This window comes from Panulirus ornatus, chromosome 8 (assembly GCF_036320965.1).
Source record: "Panulirus ornatus isolate Po-2019 chromosome 8, ASM3632096v1, whole genome shotgun sequence".
NCBI lineage: Eukaryota > Metazoa > Arthropoda > Malacostraca > Decapoda > Palinuridae > Panulirus > Panulirus ornatus.
This window is the reverse complement of record NC_092231.1, coordinates 31999218-32018644: the sequence shown is the minus strand read 5'-3', so window position 1 is coordinate 32018644 and position 19427 is coordinate 31999218. Positions and strand designations below refer to the sequence as shown.

At 44.1% G+C, this 19427-nt stretch overlaps 1 protein-coding gene across 1 annotated transcript in view; it reads right to left on the bottom strand.

Annotated features, from left to right (window-relative positions):
- The window catches only part of LOC139749889 (uncharacterized), a 550483-nt gene that overhangs the window by 421506 nt on the left and 109550 nt on the right, over positions 1 to 19427 (bottom strand). The window lies entirely within an intron of this gene.

Here is a 19427-nt window from a genome sequence, read left to right as displayed (position 1 = left end):
CTCACCCTGCAGCGTTACCAGGCGCATCATGACCTCCCTGACCCTGCAGCGTTACCAGGCGCATCATGACCTCCCTGACCCTGCAGCGTTACCAGGCGCATCATGACCTCCCTCACCCTGCAGCGTTACCAGGCGCATCATGACCTCCCTCACCCTGCAGCGTTACCAGGCGCATCATGACCTCCCTCACCCTGCAGCGTTACCAGGCGCATCATGACCTCCCTCACCCTGCAGCGTTACCAGGCGCATCATGACCTCCCTCACCCTGCAGCGTTACCAGGCGCATCATGACCTCCCTCACCCTGCAGCGTTACCAGGCGCATCATGACCTCCCTCACCCTGCAGCGTTACCAGGCGCATCATGACCTCCCTGACCCTGCAGCGTTACCAGGCGCATCATGACCTCCCTCACCCTGCAGCGTTACCAGGCGCATCATGACCTCCCTCACCCTGCAGCGTTACCAGGCGCATCATGACCTCCCTCACCCTGCAGCGTTACCAGGCGCATCATGACCTCCCTCACCCTGCAGCGTTACCAGGCGCATCATGACCTTCCCTGACCCTGCAGCGTTACCAGGCGCATCATGACCTCCCTGACCCTGCAGCGTTACCAGGCGCATCATGACCTCACTGACCCTGCAGCGTTACCAGGCGCATCATGACCTCCCTGACCCTGCAGCGTTACCAGGCGCATCATGACCTCCCTGACCCTGCAGCGTTACCAGGCGCATCATGACCTCCCTGACCCTGCAGCGTTACCAGGCGCATCATGACCTCCCTGACCCTGCAGCGTTACCAGGCGCATCATGACCTCCCTCACCCTGCAGCGTTACCAGGCGCATCATGACCTCCCTCACCCTGCAGCGTTACCAGGCGCATCATGACCTCCCTCACCCTGCAGCGTTACCAGGCGCATCATGACCTCCCTCACCCTGCAGCGTTACCAGGCGCATCATGACCTCCCTGACCCTGCAGCGTTACCAGGCGCATCATGACCTCCCTGACCCTGCAGCGTTACCAGGCGCATCATGACCTCCCTGACCCTGCAGCGTTACCAGGCGCATCATGACCTCCCTGACCCTGCAGCGTTACCAGGCGCATCATGACCTCCCTGACCCTGCAGCGTTACCAGGCGCATCATGACCTCCCTCACCCTGCAGCGTTACCAGGCGCATCATGACCTCCCTCACCCTGCAGCGTTACCAGGCGCATCATGACCTCCCTCACCCTGCAGCGTTACCAGGCGCATCATGACCTCCCTCACCCTGCAGCGTTACCAGGCGCATCATGACCTCCCTCACCCTGCAGCGTTACCAGGCGCATCATGACCTCCCTGACCCTGCAGCGTTACCAGGCGCATCATGACCTCCCTGCACCCTGCAGCGTTACCAGGCGCATCATGACCTCCCTGACCCTGCAGCGTTACCAGGCGCATCATGACCTCCCTGACCCTGCAGCGTTACCAGGCGCATCATGACCTCCCTGACCCTGCAGCGTTACCAGGCGCATCATGACCTCCCTGACCCTGCAGCGTTACCAGGCGCATCATGACCTCCCTGACCCTGCAGCGTTACCAGGCGCATCATGGTGTACAACACATAACCGTTTTCTTTCTTTCATTATTACGTCATATTATCAGATGGTCTGTCTCTATATACTTATATATATATATATATATATATATATATATATATATATATATATATATATATATATATATATATATATATATATCTTTCATACTATTCGCCATCTCCTGCACTAGCCACACAGTACACACAGGCCACACAGACCATATAGACCTCACAGACCACAGAGGCCATACAGATCACACAGGCCACACAGACCACACAGGCCTCACAGGTCACACAGGCCTCACAGACCACACAGGCCACACAGGCAACACAGGCCACACAGACCACATAGACCACACAGGCCTCACAGACGACACAGACCACATAGACCACACAGGCCACACAGACCACACAGGCTACACGTGCCACACAGACCACACAGGCCAGGCGAGCAGGTCCAGCCTGGACGGTGAGGGACGTGGTCAACATTATACAGGAGAGGCCCCCCCCCGGCCTGCACTAGCTCAGGTAAACACGTCAACTCGGTCTAGAAACGAAATTAAACGTCAAGAAAACAAAACACGGGAACCAGAAAGATGAAGAAAACCGGGTTGGCTGAGAACATCATCATCATTATCATCATCATCATCATCAGCATCATTATCATCATCATCATCATCAGGACCATCATCATCATCATCATCACCATCATCATCATCATCACCATCATCACCATCATCATCATCATCATCACCATAATCATTATCATCATCATTATCATTATCATCATCATCATCATGAGCATCATCATCATCATCATCACCATCATCACCATCATCATCATCATCATCACCATAATCATTCATCATCATCATCATCATCATCATCATCAGCCATCATCATCATCATCATCATCATCATCATCATCATCATCATCATCATCATCATAAGGACCATCATCATCATCATCATCATCATCATCATCATCACCATCATCACCATCATCATCACCATAATCATTATCATCATCATTATCATTATCATCATCATCATGAGCATCATCATCATCATCATCACCATCATCACCATCATCATCATCATCATCACCATAATCATTATCATCATCATTATCATTATCATCATCATCATGAGCATCATCATCATCATCATCATCAGCATCATCATCATCATCAGCATCATCATCATCATCATAAGGACCATCATCATCATCATCATCATCATCATCATCACATCATCATCACCATCATCATCATCATCACCATCATCATCATCATCATCACCATCATCATCATCATCATCATCATAAGGACCATCATCATCATCATCATCATCATCATCATCACATCATCATCATCATCATCATCATCACCATCATCATCATCATCATCATCATCATCATCACCATCATCATCATCATCATCATCATCATCATCATCATCATCATCACATCATCATCATCATCATCATCATCACCATCATCATCATCATCATCATCATCATCATCACCATCATCATCATCATCATCATCATCATCATCACCATCATCATCATCATCATCAGCATCATCATCATCATCACCATCATCATCATCATCATCATCATCACATCATCATCATCATCATCATCATCAGCATCATCATCATCATCATCATCAGCATCATCATCATCATCATAAGGACCATCATCATCATCATCACCATCATCATCATCACATCATCATCATAAGGACCATCATCATCATCATCACCATCATCATCATCACATCATCATCATTATCATCATCATAAGGACCATCATCATCATCAGCATCATCATCATCATCATCATCACCATCATCACCATCATCATCATCATCATCACCATAATCATTATCATCATCATTATCATTATCATCATCATCATCATCATCATCATCATCATCATCATCATCACATCATCATCATCATCATCATCATCATAAGGACCATCATCATCACCATCATCATCATCATCATCATCACCATCATCATCATCATCACCATCATCATCATCATCATCATCATAAGGACCATCATCATCATCATCATCACATCATCACATCATCATCATCACCATCATCATCACATCATCATCATCATCATCATCACCATCATCATCATCATCATCATATCATCATCATCACATCATCATCATCATAAGGACCATCATTATCATCACCATCATCATCATCACATCATCATCATCATCATCATCATCATATCATCATCATCACATCATCATCATCATAAGGACCATCATCATCATCATCACATCATCATCATCATAAGGACCATCATCATCATCATCATCATCATCATCATAACATCATCATCATCATCATCATCACATCATCATCATAAGGACCATCATCATCATCACCACATCATCATCATCATAAGGACCATCATCATCATCATCACATCATCATCATCATCATATCATCATCATCACATCATCATCATCATAAGGACCATCATCATCATCATCACATCATCATCATCACATCATCATCATAGGACCATCATCATCATCATCACATCATCATCACATTCATCATCATCATCATAGCATCATCATCACATCATCATCATCATCATCAGACATCATCATCATAAGCCATCATCATATCATCATCATCATCATCATCACATCATCATCACATCATCATCATCATCATCATAAGGACATCATCATCATACATCATCATATCATCACATCATCATCATCATCATCAATCATCATCATCACATCATCATCATCATAAGGACCATCATCATCATCATCACATCATCATCATCATATAGCATCATCATCATCATCATCATCATCATCATCATCATCATAATCCATCATCATCATCATCAAATCACATCATCATCATCATCAACATCATCATCATAAGGACATCATCATCATCATCATCATCATCATCATCATAAGGAGCATCATCATCATCACATCATCATCATCATCACATCATCACATCATCATCATCACCATCATCATAAGGAGCATCATCAGCATCATCATCATCACATCATCCTCATATCATCATCATCATCATAAGGAGCATCATCAGCATCATCATCATCATCATCACTTCATCATCATCATCATCATCATCATCATCATCACATCATCATCATCACATCATCACCATCATCATAAGGAGCATCATCAGCATCAGCATCACATCATCATCATCATCATAAGGAGCATCATCATCACATCATCATCCTCATATCATCATCATCATCATAAGGAGCATCATCAGCATCATCACATTATCATCATCATCACATCATCATCATCACATGATCACCACCATCATCATAAGGAGCATCATCAGCATCATCATCATCATAGTCATCATCACCATCATCATCATCAGGAGCACCATCATCATTATCATCACCATCATCATCATCATCATCACATCACCATCATCATCATCACATCATCATCACACAGACCATCATGAGCATCAGGAGCAGAGACCATCTTAGGCCACAGACGAGGGCCCGGTGAGGCTGATGCGCCGCCTGGGGTGAGGTGTGCAGACGCAGGCCAGCACCACACCCAGCCCTGCCACGCCCACCACCACCACAACCTTCCTCGTATGATAACAGAATTATAGTGCGGAGTGGTGACATCACAAGTCCCGCTCACCTTCGTGAAATATATATGTGTCAACCATGAATACATCAGACATCAGCATGGATGATCAACGCCAATACATTCACTCAAATAAACAAAAACGAATATACATATATATATATATATATATATATATATATATATATATATATATATATATATATATATATATATATATATATATGGGAGGGTATTGATTGAGAGGGTGAAGGCATGTACAGAGCATCAGATTGGGGAAGAGCAGTGTGGTTTCAGAAGTGGTAGAGGATGTGTGGATCAGGTGTTTGCTTTGAAGAATGTATGTGAGAAATACTTAGAAAAGCAAATGGATTTGTATGTAGCATTTATGGATCTGGAGAAGGCATATGATAGAGTTGATAGAGATGCTCTGTGGAAGGTATTAAGAATATATGGTGTGGGAGGAAAGTTGTTAGAAGCAGTGAAAAGTTTTTATCGAGGATGTAAGGCATGTGTACGTGTAGGAAGAGAGGAAAGTGATTGGTTCTCAGTGAATGTAGGTTTGCGGCAGGGGTGTGTGATGTCTCCATGGTTGTTTAGTTTGTTTATGGATGGGGTTGTTAGGGAGGTAAATGCAAGAGTTTTGGAAAGAGGGGCAAGTATGAAGTCTGTTGGGGATGAGAGAGCTTGGGAAGTGAGTCAGTTGTTGTTCGCTGATGATACAGCGCTGGTGGCTGATTCATGTGAGAAACTGCAGAAGCTGGTGACTGAGTTTGGTAAAGTGTGTGGAAGAAGAAAGTTAAGAGTAAATGTGAATAAGAGCAAGGTTATTAGGTACAGTAGGGTTGAGGGTCAAGTCAATTGGGAGGTGAGTTTGAATGGAGAAAAACTGGAGGAAGTGAAGTGTTTTAGATATCTGGGAGTGGATCTGGCAGCGGATGGAACCATGGAAGCGGAAGTGGATCATAGGGTGGGGGAGGGGGCGAAAATTCTGGGGGCCTTGAAGAATGTGTGGAAGTCGAGAACATTATCTCGGAAAGCAAAAATGGGTATGTTTGAAGGAATAGTGGTTCCAACAATGTTGTATGGTTGCGAGGCGTGGGCTATGGATAGAGTTGTGCGCAGGAGGATGGATGTGCTGGAAATGAGATGTTTGAGGACAATGTGTGGTGTGAGGTGGTTTGATCGAGTGAGTAACGTAAGGGTAAGAGAGATGTGTGGAAATAAAAAGAGCGTGGTTGAGAGAGCAGAAGAGGGTGTTTTGAAGTGGTTTGGGCACATGGAGAGAATGAGTGAGGAAAGATTGACCAAGAGGATATATGTGTCGGAGGTGGAGGGAACGAGGAGAAGAGGGAGACCAAATTGGAGGTGGAAAGATGGAGTGAAAAAGATTTTGTGTGATCGGGGCCTGAACATGCAGGAGGGTGAAAGGAGGGCAAGGAATAGAGTGAATTGGAGCGATGTGGTATACAGGGGTTGACGTGCTGTCAGTGGATTGAATCAAGGCATGTGAAGCGTCCGGGGTAAACCATGGAAAGCTGTGTAGGTATGTATATTTGCGTGTGTGGACGTGTGTATGTACATGTGTATGGGGGGGGGGGGGGTGGGCCATTTCTTTCGTCTGTTTCCTTGCGCTACCTCGCAAACGCGGGAGACAGCGACGAGGTATAAAAAAAAAAAAAAAAATATATATATATATATATATATATATATATATATATATATATATATATATATATATATATTGCTTTGTCGCTGTCTCCCGAGTTTGCGAGGTAGCGCAAGGAAACAGACGAAAGAAATGGCACAACCCACCCTCATACACAATGTACACACACACACGCCCACACACGCAACTATACATACCTTTACATCTCAATGTACGCATATATATACACCACAGACACATACATATATACCAATGCACACAATTCACACTGCCTGCCCCTATTCATTCCCATTGCCACCTCACCACACATGGAATACCATCCCCCTCCCCCCTCATGTGTGCGAGGTAGCACTAGGAAAAGACAACAAAGGCCCCATTCGTTCACACTCAGTCTCCAGCTGTCATGCAATAATGCCCGAAACCACAGCTCCCTTTCCACATCCAGGCCCCACACAACTTTCCATGGTTTACCCCAGACGCTTCACATGCCCTGATTCAATCCACTGACAGCACGTCAATCCCGGTATACCACATACCAGGAAACAAACGCAGTAAACGGTGTAAGAAAAAAAAAATGTAAAAAGAATAATCACAGAAGCTCCAAGCTTTCGACTGTATTTGTACCATATACAAGGCTACAGCGCCAGTAAGACCAGGAGAATACATACACAAGCAGCCAACACCACAGGTGAGGAAACAAGGAACAGATGAGGTGTGAAACATGGAAAGGTGGACCACCATGGGATAGTAACCTGTCCCTCGACCTGGCATTTACTGCATAATTTTGCCACATTTCAACCGAGATGTCAATCATTATCTAAACTATACATTCCCTCAGTCATGTTTAGGATGCTTTTAATTCTGATACAAGAAAATTCGGCAATAAGCCTTTTCTTTATATGACACACAAGAGTTAAAATAATCTTGACTCCGGCCCACAATACATCCGAGGTGAAGTGTCTTCTTCTGTACGTTGGGAATATTGTATGTGTTTGTGAGTCTGTCCTTCACGATGTTCTCCTACTGTTGACTCGTCTCCTTTAAAGATTTGGCCAAGACACAATTTGCTACAGACTTTACATGGAAGACAGTAGACACCTGGTGTATCATTACCTGATGGCCTGTTCGTTATCAAGGAATTCCATATGTGGTTTTCACTTTAAAAATAACATTAACGCATGAACCTTTATGTGACCTCTACCTCTGGCTACATGTAACCTTCTACCGTCAGGTCACACCAACCGCTGTGACCTGACATGAAAAATTCATTTCTCGACCACACAAGGGAAAAGGGAGAAAGAATTCTACCCACGTATTCCCTGCGTGGCGTAGAAGGCAACTAAAAGGGGAGGGAGCGGGGGGCTGGAAATCCTTCCTTCCATGTAAGTTTCCAAAAGAAGGAACAGAGCGAGATAACTGGTCAGGAATTTTACCTCTAAGTGGAAAAAGTTTTGAGTGATAGAGGTCTGAAAGCGCAAGAGCGTGAAATGCGTGCACGGGATAGAGTGAATTGGAACGAGAAGGTATACAGGGGCTGATGTACCATCAATGAACTGAACCAGGGCACGTGAAGCGTCCGGGGTAAACCGTGGAAAGGTCTATGGAGCCTGGATGTGGATGGGGAGCTGTGGTTTCGGTGCACTGCACATGACAGCTATAGAGTGTGGCCTTTTCTTCGTCTGTTCCTGACGCTACCTTGCTAACATGGGAAAAGGTGATCAAGTGTGTGTGTGTGTGTGTGTGTGTGTGTGTGTGTGTGTGTGTGTGTGTGTGTGTGTGTGTGTGCAAGGCTCTTCAAAAGAGGGTCGAGAATGCAGTGTGCAGGGCTGAGGGGGACGAATGTGTTGCTCATGTGGGTGACCATCTTCCAGGTGGCGAGCACTATTGTGTTATTGTGAACAATATCTTGTTATTGTGAACAATATCTTGTTATTGTCAACAATATCTTGTTATTGTCAACAATATCTTGTTATTGTGAACAATATCTTGTTATTGTGAACAATATCTTGTTATTGTGAACAATATCTTGTTATTGTGAACAATATCTTGTTATTGTGAACAATATCTTGTTATCGTGAACAATATCTTGTTAGTGTGAACAATATCTTGTTAGTGTGAACAATATCTTGTTAGTGTGAACAATATCTTGTTATTGTGAACAATATCTTGTTATTGTGAACAATATCTTGTTAGTGTGAACAATATCTTGTTAGTGTGAACAATATCTTGTTAGTGTGAACAATATCTTGTTATTGTGAACAATATCTTGTTAGTGTGAACAATATCTTGTTAGTGTGAACAATATCTTGTTAGTGTGAACAATATCTTGTTAGTGTGAACAATATCTTGTTAGTGTGAACAATATCTTGTTATTGTGAACAATATCTTGTTAGTGTGAACAATATCTTGTTATCGTGAACAATATCTTGTTAGTGTGAACAATATCTTGTTAGTGTGAACAATATCTTGTTAGTGTGAACAATATCTTGTTAGTGTGAACAATATCTTGTTAGTGTGAACAATATCTTGTTAGTGTGAACAATATCTTGTTATCGTGAACAATATCTTGTTAGTGTGAACAATATCTTGTTAGTGTGAACAATATCTTGTTATTGTGAACAATATCTTGTTATTAACAATATCTTATCACCAATATTCTGTTATCGTTAACAATATTGTGTTATTGTTAATACTATTTTGTTATTGTTAACAATATTATGTTATTGTTAACAATATTTTGTTGTTGGTCACAGTTATCCAGCTGCTGGGAACGTGTGCTATCTGGCCGATGATGGAATGTATGGTGCTGGGAACGTGTGCTATCTGGCCGGTGATGGTATGTATGGTGCTGGGAACGTGCGCTATCTGGCCGGTGATGGTATGTATGGTGCTGGGAACGTGTGCTATCTGGCCGGTGATGGTATGTATGGTGCTGGGAACGTGTGCTATCTGGCCGGTGATGGTATGTATGGTGCTGGGAACGTGCGCTATCTGGCCGGTGATGGTATGTATGGTGCTGGGAACGTGTGCTATCTGGCCGGTGATGGTATGTATGGTGCTGGGAACGTGTGCTATCTGGCCGGTGATGGAATGTATGGTGCTGGGAACGTGTGCTATCTGGCCGGTGATGGTATGTATGGTGCTGGGAACGTGCGCTATCTGGCCGGTGATGGTATGTATGGTGCTGGGAACGTGTGCTATCTGGCCGGTGATGGTATGTATGGTGCTGGGAACGTGTGCTATCTGGCCGGTGATGGTATGTATGGTGCTGGGAACGTGCGCTATCTGGCCGGTGATGGTATGTATGGTGCTGGGAACGTGCGCTATCTGGCCGGTGATGGTATGTATGGTGCTGGGAACGTGTGCTATCTGGCCGGTGATGGTATGTATGGTGCTGGGAACGTGTGCTATCTGGCCGGTGATGGTATGTATGGTGCTGGGAACGTGTGCTATCTGGCCGGTGATGGAATGTAAGGTGCTGGGAACGTGTGCTATCTGGCCGGTGATGGGCGCCGTGTTGCCAGTGATGGAGGCTATTTTCCCGGTGAGGAAGCCAGTGTGCTGAGGTAGTCTCCCTGGTGGCTGGGTTATCCTTGGATCCATTATGTCTTCAAGCAATTTACCAAGCGTTAGGCCGTGGCTGAGGCAACTTGTGAGGCTATAACTTGACTCATGTTAATACTGTCATATATGGAGTGACACAGGATCACTCCAGACATACACACACACACACACACACACACACACACAACGATACGTAGCTCAAGCATGACGCATGACACTGACAAGCATGTCATTTTAACACATGGTATCATATTACCACATCGTAATACATAAAGTGATATCCAAACCTGATATCATTACGACATGATATCATATCATGTCGTAATACTATCTTTGTACACTATATCTCAGCACATTTCAACTCATGGTATCTTAACACGTTATCTTCTAGATAGATGGTATTATAAGAGCCTTACATCATGTTACTGCATGATGTCATCCTAAAACATATTATCACGTTATCTGATGACACAATCCCCGGGTTATCATGCATGACCAACATCACTATTGTGACTGTGAAGCCAGACAACGACATCCACTTCCAGGTCTTCACCCAACCAGGCCCTCTTCCAGGTCCTCACCCAACCAGGCCCTCTTCCAGGTCATCGCTCCAGCTAAACCCTCTTCCAGGTCTTCACCCAACCAGGCCCTCTTCCAGGTCATCGCTCCAGCTAGACCCTCTTCCAGGTCTTCACCCAACCAGGCCCTCTTCCAGGTCATCGCTCCAGCTAAACCCTCTTCCAGGTCTTCACCCAACCAGGCCCTCTTCCAGGTCTTCACCCAACCAGGTCCTCTTCCAGGTCTTCACCCAACCAGGTCCTCTTCCAGGTCATCACCCCAGCTAGACCTTCTTCCAGGTCTTCACCCAACCAGGTCCTCTTCTAGGTCATCACCCAAGCTAGACCCTATTCCAGGCCCTCACTTAACCAGGTCTTCTCATTGGCCTCCAAGTAGACTCTCTTCAAGCCTTCACTCAACTAGATCGTCTTCCAGGACTCCACTCAACCATGTCGTCTTCAAGGCCTTCACCGACCAGGCTCACGTCCAGGCCTCCAATCTAACTGCACCTTCCAGACCTTCACCTTTACCCAACCCAGCTCTCTTCCAGGGCCTCCACCCATTCAGACCCTTTTCCAGGCCTTCAACCGACCCTAGTCCTCTGCCAGGCAACCTTATCTCTCAAGTCAACATTATCAGTGTTGTCTTCCCTACCAACCGTGGCAGCCTTATCTCCCTTGTCTACAGCAGCGATGTTAACTTCCCCAGCAAGTGTGGCGGCCTTATCTCCCTTGTTTACAGCAGCGATGTTAACTTCCCCAGCAAGTGTGGCGGCCTTATCTCCCTTGTTTACAGCAGCGATGTTAACTTCCCCAGCAAGTGTGGCAGCCTTATGTCACCTGTTAACAGCAGCAGTGTTATCTTCCCCAGCAACAGTGGCAACCCTTCTCTCTCCCATTACCAGCAGTGGTGTTAACTTCCCCAGGAACCTAACCACCCCAGCGGCCTTAACCTCCCTTGTTAACATTACCGGTGTTATCTTCCCCGGCAACTAAGGCAGCCATATCTTCCCTGTCAATTGGTAGCAGTGTTATCTTCCTCTCACCTGTTACAGTAGCTTAGTAATGTCACCGTTGGCAGGATTGATCATGTTATCTTCCTTATCATCAGTAATGTCACCGTTGGCAGGATTGATCATGTTATCTTCCTTATCATCAGTAATGTCACCGTTGGCTGGGTTGATCATGTTATCTTCCTTATCATCAGTAATGTCACCGTTGGCTGGGTTGATCATGTTATCTTCCTTATCATCAGTAATGTCACCGTTGGCTAGATTGATCATGTTATCTTCCTTATCTTCAGTAATGTTCCCGTTGGCTGGGTTGATCATGTTATCTTCCTTATCATCAGTAATGTACCTGACAGTTATCTGCTTGTCTTCTTCATTAACAGATATGATAATCTCCATCAACAGTGCTGCAGTCTGGCCACTCGTTATCTCCCTATCAAGATCATCATTTCCACTATCATTGTTATCTATTTTATCACTCGTGTTATCTTGTATGACCAGTGATCATGCTCCTTCCACACAGCAGATGTTATCACCAGGTTAGCTCACCAACTCTGCTCGGCTGGTGCTTGTCTGTGTTGACCGTGCAGGTGGCTGGCTGGTGTAGTGATGTGTACACCCACTCCTTCCCGGGCCTTCCTCTTCTTCCAGTCGGGTTGGCTTAATGCCTCCAGCTCTGAGGCCACTGAGGCAAGGAAGACCTGGCAGACTGCACCTGGACGGACGCCGCTTCCTCCAACTCACATTTGGCTTTGACTCACTCTCGTCAGCAGTGGTGGTGGGCGAGGCATCACGTTCCCTGACCCAGACCACAGGTGACGACCTCTCCTCTTTATCCACCGACGGACATGTCCGGTCTTCAGCCAGACGCTTCTCTGACTATTTCTAATACCTTTCTTTCCCTCGCCTCTCCGTTGGTAGATACTATATCTGTCTCTCTTCTCATGATAAAGGATTTTTTTTTTTGGTTTTCTTATCTCGTAATCTAACTGTAATTACTCCAACATCTTATCCCCTTGACGCACCTCTTACTAACCCTTTGTTCTCCTCCGTTACTTCACGTTAAACGATCAAAAAAGCAGTTCTCGCTACGGACAGAGGCAAGGACCACATTATATCTCTCCTTGCCTTTTCAGGGAGTGTGCCTTTGACCTTCTGCCCTATGCTTGCTCTTCTGCTTGGAAAGTAAATGTTTTGCTTTCCTGGAAACGTACACCGGTACAATGCTTCCCAAAGATGGGTGACTGTTCTAACCTTGTCAGTTATCGACCTGTTGCTCTGTCTTACTGTTTCTAGTTTCTGTCTCTCCTCGTCTTCCAGTCTATCAAACTTCTTGAATCTCATTCCTCTCCCTCACCGTCACTATAGTTTCCCAGGCGAGATCCACCGGTGATATCCTATCTTACGTAGGTCTCCTCTTCCTTCTGAGAGACTGTGGAGTACAATATCTTGTATCCCTTGATATATCCAACGTTTTTCACTGCACGTGTTGCCGAGGTCTGATCTCCAAGCTCCCTTCCGTTCTCTCATATCAACGTTTTAATGTAACAGACTCGATCTCGGTAATTGTTGACAGCTCAACCTCTCCCTCTCACGCCATCAACAGTGGTGTCCCTAAGGGTTGTGGCCTGTCACCTACACTCTTCCATCTTTTCATGAACAATTTCGGTTCACTTGGTAACGCCCTCATATGCAGAACACATATCATTCCTCCACTTCTTTTCAGTCTGCTCCATCATCTCTTGCTCGACCTACGTCGCGTTCCTTACAATTCTACAAACTCAGGTTTGGACAGCACTTCCCGGTGGGAGAGACTCAACTTCGTGAAGCTAAATGCCTCTAAATCCCGTTCCTGTCCATCTCTGTTTCTGGAACTCCTCTCAACTTTCATATTCCCTTTGATGGTTCTATGAATCAACCGTCTGACAAAACCAACATAATAATCAATGTGGTAACAGTTCATTTTTCCTGGAAACCCCACATAAGAACAACCAGTGTGGCCTCTCATGAACTGGACCATTCCTGTCCGTTCCGATGCTGTAGATTCTGTTCTTATTATCAGTTCTTCCGAGTCTACAAACGACTGATTCATCCTTGTGTGAAGCACTGCTCTCCAGTCTGAGGAGGTTCTAACTCGACACACTGAACACAGGAGAATGTAGTGCAATCCGACGTATCAACTGTCCCAGACTGACGTCATTTGCCCTAAGCCGCCGCAGTGCTGTGCTCTTTTCCTCATAAACAGAGATCAACTTGGTTTAGGATCACCAAGAACAGACTGCGTTACCACGAGGTGCTCAACAAGCTACTGACGACAGAAGCTCAGAAGTGGGCCAATGTAATGTTAGTTTCTTTCTCTACAACAATATGCTTCAGAGCCTCACTCTCTCATACAACATTATGCTTCAGAGCCTCACTCTCTCATACAACATTATGCTTCAGAGCCTCACTCTCTCATACAACATTATGCTTCAGAGCCTCACTCTCTCATACAACATTATGCTTCAGAGCCTCACTCTCTCATACAACATTATGCTTCAGAGCCTCACTCTCTCATACAACATTATGCTTCAGAGCCTCTCTCTCTCATACAACATTATGCTTCAGAGTCTCACTCTCTCATACTTTACAACATTATGCTTCAGAGCCTCACTCTCTCATACAACATTATGCTTCAGAGCCTCACTCTCTCATACTTTACAACACTATGCTTCAGAGCCTCACTCTCTCATACAACATTATGCTTCAGAGCCTCACTCTCTCATACTTTACAACATTATGCTTCAGAGCCTCACTCTCTCATACTTTACAACATTATGCTTCAGAGCCTCACTCTCTCATACAACATTATGCTTCAGAGCCTCACTCTCTCATACAACATTATGCTTCAGAGCCTCACTCTCTCATACAACATTATGCTTCAGAGCCTCACTCTCTCATACAACATTATGCTTCAGAGCCTCACTCTCTCATACAACATTATGCTTCAGAGCCTCACTCTCTCATACTTTACAACATTATGCTTCAGAGCCTCACTCTCTCATACAACATTATGCTTCAGAGCCTCACTCTCTCATACAACATTATGCTTCAGAGCCTCACTCTCTCATACTTTACAACATTATGCTTCAGAGCCTCACTCTCTCATACAACATTATGCTTCAGAGCCTCACTCCCTCATACTTTACAACATTATGCTTCAGAGCCTCACTCTCTCATACTTTACAACATTATGCTTCAGAGCCTCACTCTCTCATACTTTACAACATTATGCTTCAGAGCCTCACTCTCTCATACAACATTATGCTTCAGAGCCTCACTCTCTCATACAACATTATGCTTCAGAGCCTCACTCTCTCATACAACATTATGCTTCAGAGCCTCACTCTCTCATACAACATTATGCTTCAGAGCCTCACTCTCTCATACAACATTATGCTTCAGAGCCTCACTCTCTCATACAACATTATGCTTCAGAGCCTCACTCTCTCATACAACATTATGCTTCAGAGCCTCACTCTCTCATACAACATTATGCTTCAGAGCCTCACTCTCTCATACAACATTATGCTTCAGAGCCTCACTCTCTCATACAACATTATGCTTCAGAGCCTCCTTCTCTCATACTTTACAACATTATGCTTCAGAGCCTCACTCTCTCATACAACATTATGCTTCAGAGCCTCACTCTCTCATACAACATTATGCTTCAGAGCCTCACTCTCTCATACAACATTATGCTTCAGAGCCTCACTCTCTCATACAACATTATGCTTCAGAGCCTCACTCTCTCATACTTTACAACATTATGCTTCAGAGCCTCACTCTCTCATACAACATTATGCTTCAGAGCCTCACTCTCTCATACAACATTATGCTTCAGAGCCTCACTCTCTCATACTTTACAACATTATGCTTCAGAGCCTCACTCTCTCATACTTTACAACATTATGCTTCAGAGCCTCACTCTCTCATACAACATTATGCTTCAGAGCCTCACTCTCTCATACAACATTATGCTTCAGAGCCTCACTCTCTCATACTTTACAACATTATGCTTCAGAGCCTCACTCTCTCATACAACATTATGCTTCAGAGCCTCACTCTCTCATACTTTACAACATTATGCTTCAGAGCCTCACTCTCTCATACAACATTATGCTTCAGAGCCTCACTCCCTCATACTTTACAACATTATGCTTCAGAGCCTCACTCTCTCATACAACATTATGCTTCAGAGCCTCACTCCCTCATACTTTACAACATTATGCTTCAGAGCCTCACTCTCTCATACTTTACAACATTATGCTTCAGAGCCTCACTCTCTCATACTTTACAACATTATGCTTCAGAGCCTCACTCTCTCATACTTTACAACATTATGCTTCAGAGCCTCACTCTCTCATACAACATTATGCTTCAGAGCCTCACTCTCTCATACAACATTATGCTTCAGAGCCTCACTCTCTCATACTTTACAATATTATGCTTCAGAGCCTCACTCTCTCATACTTTACAACATTATGCTTCAGAGCCTCACTCTCTCATACTTTACAACATTATGCTTCAGAGCCTCACTCTCTCATACTTTACAACATTATGCTTCAGTGCCTCACTCTCTCATACTTTACAACATTATGCTTCAGAGCCTCACTCTCTCATACTTTACAACATTATGCTTCAGAGCCTCACACTCTCATACAACATTATGCTTCAGAGCCTCACTCTCTCATACAACATTATGCTTCAGAGCCTCACTCTCTCATACAACATTATGCTTCAGAGCCTCACTCTCTCATACTTTACAACATTATGCTTCAGAGCCTCACTCTCTCATACAACATTATGCTTCAGAGCCTCACTCTCTCATACTTTACAACATTATGCTTCAGAGCCTCACTCTCTCATACAACATTATGCTTCAGAGCCTCACTCCCTCATACTTTACAACATTATGCTTCAGAGCCTCACTCTCTCATACAACATTATGCTTCAGAGCCTCACTCCCTCATACTTTACAACATTATGCTTCAGAGCCTCACTCTCTCATACTTTACAACATTATGCTTCAGAGCCTCACTCTCTCATACTTTACAACATTATGCTTCAGAGCCTCACTCTCTCATACTTTACAACATTATGCTTCAGAGCCTCACTCTCTCATACAACATTATGCTTCAGAGCCTCACTCTCTCATACAACATTATGCTTCAGAGCCTCACTCTCTCATACTTTACAACATTATGCTTCAGAGCCTCACTCTCTCATACTTTACAACATTATGCTTCAGAGCCTCACTCTCTCATACTTTACAACATTATGCTTCAGAGCCTCACTCTCTCATACTTTACAACATTATGCTTCAGAGCCTCACTCTCTCATACTTTACAACATTATGCTTCAGAGCCTCACTCTCTCATACAACATTATGCTTCAGAGCCTCACTCTCTCATACAACATTATGCTTCAGAGCCTCACTCTCTCATACAACATTATGCTTCAGAGCCTCACTCTCTCATACAACATTATGCTTCAGAGCCTCACTCTCTCATACAACATTATGCTTCAGAGCCTCACTCTCTCATACAACATTATGCTTCAGAGCCTCACTCTCTCATACTTTACAACATTATGCTTCAGAGCCTCACTCTCTCATACAACATTATGCTTCAGAGCCTCACTCTCTCATACAACATTATGCTTCAGAGCCTCACTCTCTCATACAACATTATGCTTCAGAGCCTCACTCTCTCATACAACATTATGCTTCAGAGCCTCACTCTCTCATACTTTACAACATTATGCTTCAGAGCCTCACTCTCTCATACTTTACAACATTATGCTTCAGAGCCTCACTCTCTCATACTTTACAACATTATGCTTCAGAGCCTCACTCTCTCATACAACATTATGCTTCAGAGCCTCACTCTCTCATACAACATTATGCTTCAGAGCCTCACTCTCTCATACTTTACAACATTATGCTTCAGAGCCTCACTCTCTCATACTTACAACATTATGCTTCAGAGCCTCACTCTCTCATACTTTACAACATTATGCTTCAGAGCCTCACTCTCTCATACTTTACAACATTATGCTTCAGAGCCTCACTCTCTCATACAACATTATGCTTCAGAGCCTCACTCTCTCATACTTTACAACATTATGCTTCAGAGCCTCACTCTCTCATACTTACAACATTATGCTTCAGAGCCTCACTCTCTCATACTTTACAACATTATGCTTCAGAGCCTCACTCTCTCATACAACATTATGCTTCAGAGCCTCACTCTCCTCATACTTTACAACATTATGCTTCAGAGCCTCACTCTCTCATACTTACAACATTATGCTTCAGAGCCTCACTCTCTCATACTTACAACATTATGCTTCAGAGCCTCACTCTCTCATACAACATTATGCTTCAGAGCCTCACTCTCTCATACTACAACATTATGCTTCAGAGCCTCACTCTCTCATACAACATTATGCTTCAGAGCCTCACTCTCTCATACTTTACAACATTATGCTTCAGAGCCTCACTCTCTCAACTTACAACATTATGCTTCAGAGCCTCACTCCCTCATACTTTACAACATTATGCTTCAGAGCCTCACTCTCTCATACAACATTATGCTTCAGAGCCTCACTCTCTCATACTTTACAACATTATGCTTCAGAGCCTCACTCTCTCATACTTTACAACATTATGCTTCAGAGCCTCACTCTCTCATACTTTACAACATTATGCTTCAGAGCCTCACTCTCTCATACTTTACAACATTATGCTTCAGAGCCTCACTCTCTCATACAACATTATGCTTCAGAGCCTCACTCTCTCATACAACATTATGCTTCAGAGCCTCACTCTCTCATACTTTACAACATTATGCTTCAGAGCCTCACTCTCTCATACTTTACAACATTATGCTTCAGAGCCTCACTCTCTCATACTTTACAACATTATGCTTCAGAGCCTCACTCTCTCATACTTTACAACATTATGCTTCAGAGCCTCACTCTCTCATACTTTACAACATTATGCTTCAGAGCCTCACTCTCTCATACAACATTATGCTTCAGAGCCTCACTCTCTCATACAACATTATGCTTCAGAGCCTCACTCTCTCATACAAACATTATGCTTCAGAGCCTCACTCTCTCATACAACATTATGCTTCAGAGCCTCACTCTCTCATACAACATTATGCTTCAGAGCCTCACTCTCTCATACAACATTATGCTTCAGAGCCTCACTCTCTCATACTTTACAACATTATGCTTCAGAGCCTCACTCTCTCATACAACATTATGCTTCAGAGCCTCACTCTCTCATACAACATTATGCTTCAGAGCCTCACTCTCTCATACAACATTATGCTTCAGAGCCTCACTCTCT